The sequence below is a fragment of the Arachis ipaensis genome, chromosome B08 (genome assembly GCF_000816755.2).
Source record: "Arachis ipaensis cultivar K30076 chromosome B08, Araip1.1, whole genome shotgun sequence".
NCBI classification, from domain to species: domain Eukaryota; kingdom Viridiplantae; phylum Streptophyta; class Magnoliopsida; order Fabales; family Fabaceae; genus Arachis; species Arachis ipaensis.
The window spans coordinates 128,581,255-128,587,945 of NC_029792.2; positions in this window are offsets into that span (position 1 = coordinate 128,581,255).

Consider the following 6,691-nt stretch of genomic DNA (forward strand, 5'->3'; position numbering starts at 1 on the left):
CCAATTCTCAATTATATATATGTTTCTAGATTAAGTTCTTCACGCAAATCTTATTATATATTATCATGCACCTGTTAGTAATATAATATTTTAGAGATTAGTCTTAGAGATTATATTGTTTAAAATTGGTAAATATATAGAGAGGAGAAATTCTTAAATACTTTTGATAGTTATTAGTGGCTAAGAGAAGTGGAGTTGAATCTTAGCCTTTTTTTTATGTATAGTACTTTTACTTTCTCACAAAAATTTAGAAAATATTTTTATTTTTGTCTCGATACCGAGTTAAGAGACATTTTTATTTTGTCTCTTAAGTAACAAAAACAGAATCGAAGTAGAGAAAAAGAAATAACACCATATGTATATTGGTTTAGCTATTTAGTGCAATGTAGTTTATATCTAATTTCCATTATAATTATGATGAAATTTTACTGTCTCTTTTTTAAGATTATAAACACCAATGCTTCTCTAGGATCTACTCAATCTTATATGGAACAAATCCAAATTCTAACCCCAATTTAAATTTTACTAAACCTCAATCTAACTTTCAACAGCAAAGTGTTAACCCAACTTGCAAGAGAATTTCCATAGGATCATGACACAAAACAAAAAGATGTACAAAGAAACTCTGAGATATCTTATGGTTTTTTCTCACTGTTTAACTCACTGCCTTTTATCTCTCATTGGTTTTTTCTTACAAACCTCACTATGTTTGCCTTTTACAATGAGACTCAGACAGATCAAAACTAAGAAAAAGAAAATACTAAATGAACTACATGAAGGAGAAGAACTCTAACAGTTTGGGTAACTATGAGAGTGAACTATGTGCATTTCACTCACTCTCCTTACTTTCAACCCTTGGTCGTTCACCCTTAATATAGAAGAGTGAAGCTTACAAGGTTGAAATACATTCAACCCTAACACTGTTTTTTTTCCAACCTCAGAGACAAGCAGTGGCTTCATCAGAGAGAAAAGAGAGAATCGAGTCTGTTGCATGCATGCTCACCTTTTTTCTCTCATATTTTTTCTTCAAACTTCTTCAATCTTTACCATTGAACTTGACTTTGGCCTCAAATTTTGATTCTGAGCGTTGATGAGCTTCTGAACCATGTTGACTTCACATTCTCCATGGATGCTTCTTCTGTGCTTGAGGCCTTGTGACTTTCTTCTTCGTTTCTCGTTGTAGCACAAATGAAGAAATAAACTTTTGTTGTGCTTTGACCAAAAGAGACTAGCTATTTAGTTGTAGTCCCTTTTCTTTGCTTTAATTTGGTATCAATCTTTTTGCTTTTCTTCAAAACCTTTCTTATGTGCTTTTCATTTTTCTTCTTTCTTCTTCTTTGATTGAGTGATGTGATTGAAGTAAGAGAGAGAAGAAAGAGAAGAGAGAAGCTTTCGGTGAAAGTTTCAAGGAATTAATTGAAATGAATTTCAAGTTTCAGTTACTAAGAGTGAGAGTAATCAGAAAGGACTTTGAAGGATTTGACCCTTTTGGTTTTCTTTCTTTTTCAAAGTTCAGCCACTAGATTTGAAACAAATTGGTATAAGGTTAAATTTGTTTAGTGATTAAGATGAACTTGCTTAATTGGGCCAATATGAAATTTAATTTTCTTTTCTATATATTAAACTAAATACATCAAACAAATAATTGGTAATATTTTAATAAATTTTTAATTAATATTTTAATAATATTTGATCATCATTTTAATATTAGCTTTTTAAACTCAACAATCTCCTCCTTAATAATAAACATTATTAAAATAAATTAAAAGATTAGAAGAAAAAAATTTTCATTGATGATTTACAAATTACTCTCCCTTTCTTTTGATCACTATACTCCCCTTAATGTGTGTTTTGATTAACCTTATTAAAATACAGAAAAATCACAAGCTGCATGTGTTCTAACTTGTTTGTTCCTTGTTTACTATCTCCTAACCTAATAACCTTTCCATTTGTTTTTATTAGCAAATCAAAACAAAAAGCTGCATGTGTTCAATTTGAGTTTTTTTCCCTCTCGTGTAAGAAAAAGAAAATTCAGATTTCATAACTCTATATTGTAAATTAATTCAAGCAATTCTTTTTCGTTTTTTCCCATTTTAATATTTTGTTTCATTCGACAAGATTATTACTTGAAAATATAGAAAGTTGGAATTTGGTTAGGCTAAATATTTTGTGAGGCTCCATGTTAATCACTAAATTAGTAATGAAGCAATCTCAATAAGTTGCTGAATAACTCATATCTATGGATATTTATAAGGCCAAATTCCTTATACTTACTATTTGTACCTTTAATTTATCGAACTTATTTTTTATGATAAATTTTAAATATTTTACAATAAGAAAGCACTAAATCTTTTATATCAAATTTTTGGAACTTGTTTAAAATTATAAAAAGTTTTGGATAGTTTAAAAATATAATTAGAAAAATTTTTGTTTTTAAAATCGGAGAATTGAGCTACAAATACTTCTCTATTAAGAAATTCATTCAAAAAGGTAAATTTGACATCCATTTGAAATATTTTAAAGTTCTTGTGGGCAGCATAAGCAAGTAGCAACCGAATTGCTTCTATTCTTGCTACCGGTGCAAAAGATTCATCAAAATCAATACCTTCTTCTTGATCGTAACCTTAGACCACTAATCTAGTATTGTTACGAACAATACCATTATCCTCACCTAATTTATTTATGAAAAATCTATTTTGTACCCCTTACATTCTTACCATTTGAGTAAGGTACAAGAGAACAAACCTCATTCTTTTTTAATTGACTTAATTTTTCTTCCATGGCTTTTACCCATGAGAGATCTTCAAGAGCTTGCTTCACATTTTGAGGTTCTAGATGGGATAAGAAAGCAACATTGTTGGTTTCGGCATTTTTTCTTAAGGATCTTGTAGTGACTCTATGAGATGGATCTCCAATGATAAACTCGTGGAGTAGTTCTTCAAGAACTTCCATTCCCTTGGCTTTTGAGAAGAGGTTACAGCTTGACTTTAACTTGGTTCTACTTCATTCATTGTTCTGACTTCTCTGGCATCATCAGGAGACAAAACAGAAATGTCTCATTCGTTTTGAGAAGCAAGTACAAAACTAACAGTTTTCATAGAGGATCTGAATTGACATTTTCTTGATTCACTTGAGGACTTTCCTCAACTTCATTTCCTGCATCATCGTTCACTTTACCTATGACCACTATCTTTCCTTTATCATTGTCACTGAAGGTTACAAACCCTCTATCATACTCGTCTAACTTGATGAAGAATATAGACCTTCCGGTCATATGCCTAGAGCATTCGCTGTCCAAATACCACATGTTGTCCTTTCTTTTGGATGCTACGCAAACCTACAAAAATTTTCAAGTGACCTTAGGTATCCAAATCTTTTTGGATTCTTTGATGTCAAACCATCTCTTTTGTACAAGACCATTGTAATTTTCAATTATTTTATACACTTTATTTCCAATTATTCTTTCACTCATGAAACATTGAATAGAAAAATGCCCATTCCGATTGCATAACCAACAAAATCTTTTTGGTTGCTGTTTTTTCACATTGATTGGATTTTGAAATTTTATGTCATCCGAAATGGAAGCCATATTTGAAAGAGGAGATTTTTCAATAAATATTTCAGATTTTTTGTGAAAATCCAAACCAGCTTTATCATAAAGAGGTTTTTGACTAGTCAAGAGTTGATTCAAATTTTCAGAACTTTGAGCAAAGTTAGTTAGGTCTTCTTTTAGACTTTTTACCTTTTTGTGCAATCTTTCGTTTTTTTTCAAAATAATTTAAGTATGCAATCACAGAATATTGTTTCTCACAGCCCTTAAGTTCAGCCTTTAGCCGCTTAAACAGTGATTTCAACTTTCCTTAATTTATCTTTGAGAAAACCATTTTCTGTCTTTAGAATGATATTTTGATACTCAAGTTCATGATTTTCATTCAAGAAGCATCTAAGTTTTTCAGTGAGATGATCAATCATAAGATGAAGATCTTCAGTGGTAGGTTCAATGAAACGTACCTCATCAGTTTGATCGGCCACGAGACATGTTTGAGATTTGCTGTTTGATTTTTTCTCATCTTCAAAATCGTTTTCCAAATCTTTCCAAGAGGCCATCATCACTTTCTTCTTATCCTTCTTGGTCTTGTCTTCCTTTTTCAACTTTGGACATTCAAACTTGTAATGTCCAGATTCTTTGCAGTTATGGCAGATGATCTTGCTTAAGTCCCTCTTTGGTTTTCTTGAACTGCTTCCTTTGTTTCGTTCTTTTTACTTCATCATTTTCCTGAATTTCTTAGCAAACAAAACAAACTCATCGTCAGATACATTATCACTAGATTCATCATTCAGGGACTTAGTGAATGATTTGAGAGCAATTTCTTTCTTCTTTGAATCATTTTTCAAATAAGTGATTTCAAAAGCAAGTAAATTTCCTCTCAGATCATCATATGTCATTTGATCAATACCACTACTATCAGCTATAACTATAGCTTTTGTTTTCCACTCTTTAATGAGACTTCTTAGAACTTTTCTCACTAGCACAGGTTCAGGGTAAGTGATCCCCATAGCATCCAAGCCATTGATGATGACGTTGAATCTTTCAAACATTTCATCAATCGTCTCTCCTTTCTTTGTGGAGAATATTTCGTACTCTTTGCTCAGCATATCTATTCTGGTTCGCTTGACTAGTGTAGTGCCTTCATGAGTAACTTAAAGCCTGTCCCAGATTTTCATTGCTGTTTTGCATCTAGATACCCTTTCGAAATTTCTCGAAACTGATAGCACAGTTAACTAAGTTGACAGTTTTGGCGTTGAGCTCTATTTTCTTTTTTATCTTCTTCGTTCCATTCGGCCTCAGTCTTGGGAGTGACCACGCCATCTGCTCCTATTTTGGTTGGGACTTGGGGATCATTCAGAATGATCTTTCAGATATTGTAATCTACTGATTGAACAAAGATCTTCATTCTCTCTTTCCAGTAGCTGTAATTCTTTCCATTGAAGAACGAAAGTCTGTTGCTGGATTGTCCTTCTGACAGAGTGTAGGTCACCACATTAGAACCACTGTTGTTTGCCATCAGGACCTTTTTTCTAAGTTGCAAAGTTTGATCTCTTTGAGACCAAGCTCTGATACCAATTGATAATTATCAGTGGCTAAGAGAATGGGGGATTGAATCTTAACTTCTTTTTCTTATGTATAGTGCTTTTACTTTCTCACAAAACTTAGGAGATGTTTTTACTTTTGTCTCGTACTGAGTTGAGAGTATTTTCATTTTGTCTCATAAGTAACAGAAATAGAATCGAAGTAGAGAAGAAGAAATAACACCAGATGTATCTTGGTTCAGCTACTTAGTGCAATGTAGCCTCACCATGTTTGCCTTTTATAATGAGACTCAGACAGATCAAAACTGAGAAAAAAAATACTAAATGAACTACATGAAGGAAAAGAACTCTAACATCTTAGGTAGCTATGGGTGTGAACTCTGTACTTTTTACTTACTATCCTTACTTTCAACCCTAACACTGTATTCTTCTCCAACCTCAGAGATAAGCAGCGGCTTCATTAGAGAGAATAGAAAGAATTGAGTCTGTTGCATGCATGCTCACTTTTTCTCTCTTATCCTTTTTCTTCAAACTTCTTCAATCTTGACCATTGAGCTTGACATTGGCCCCAAGTTTTGATTCTGAGCGTTGATGAGTTTTTGAACCATGTTGACTTTACATTCTCCATGGTTGCTTTTTCTGTGCTTGAGACCTTGTGACTTTCTTCTTCGTTCCTCGTCGTAGCACAAATAATGAAATAAACTTTTGTTGTGCTTTGACTGAGAGAGACTGGCTACTTAGTTGTAGCTCCTTTTCTTTGCTTTGATTTGGCATTAATTTTTTTGCCTTTCTTCAAAACCTTCCTTTTGTACTTTTCATTTTTCTTCTTTCTTCTTCTTTGATTGAGTGATGTGGCCGAAGCAAGAGAGAGAAGAAAGAAGCTTTTGGTGGAAGTTTCAAAAAATTAATTGAAATAAATTTTAAGTTCCAGTTACCAAGAGTGAAAGTAACCGAAAGGGCTTTCAAGGACTTGGGCCTTTTTTGTTTTCTTTCTTTTTCAAAGTTCAGCCACTAGATTTGAAACAAATTGGTATAAGGCTAAACTTGTTTAGTGATCAAAATGAGCTTGTTTAATTGGGCCAATATGAAACTTAATTTTCTTTCCTTCACACTAAACCAAATATATCAAACAAACACTTGGTAATATTTTAATAACCTTTTAATTAATATTTTAATAATATTTGATCATCATTTTAATATTAGCTTTTCAAACTCAACAACTTTAATATATTTTATATATATCTATATATAAGAGGAGTGTTAGAGGCCAACAAATTTTGTAATTTGTAGCTATAATTAGTTATTATTAATATTTTTAATGGTACGAGATTACATCTAATAGTATAAAATTATTCATTTTTTTTGTGCTAGTTAAATATTGACTAAATTTTAATAAAAATACTACCTCCTAAACTTTCTCTATATATAATATGTCTTATAATAAGATAAGCTTAACTCGTGCATGACTTAGCAATTATCGAAATTGTTTGGCATTTAAGAATTATTTCGGTAAAATTTTTTTGAGAAATATTTATCTTACTTTGTGTTTGATAAATAAAAAAATTATTACTCATAATTATATATTTTAAAAATTATAGGT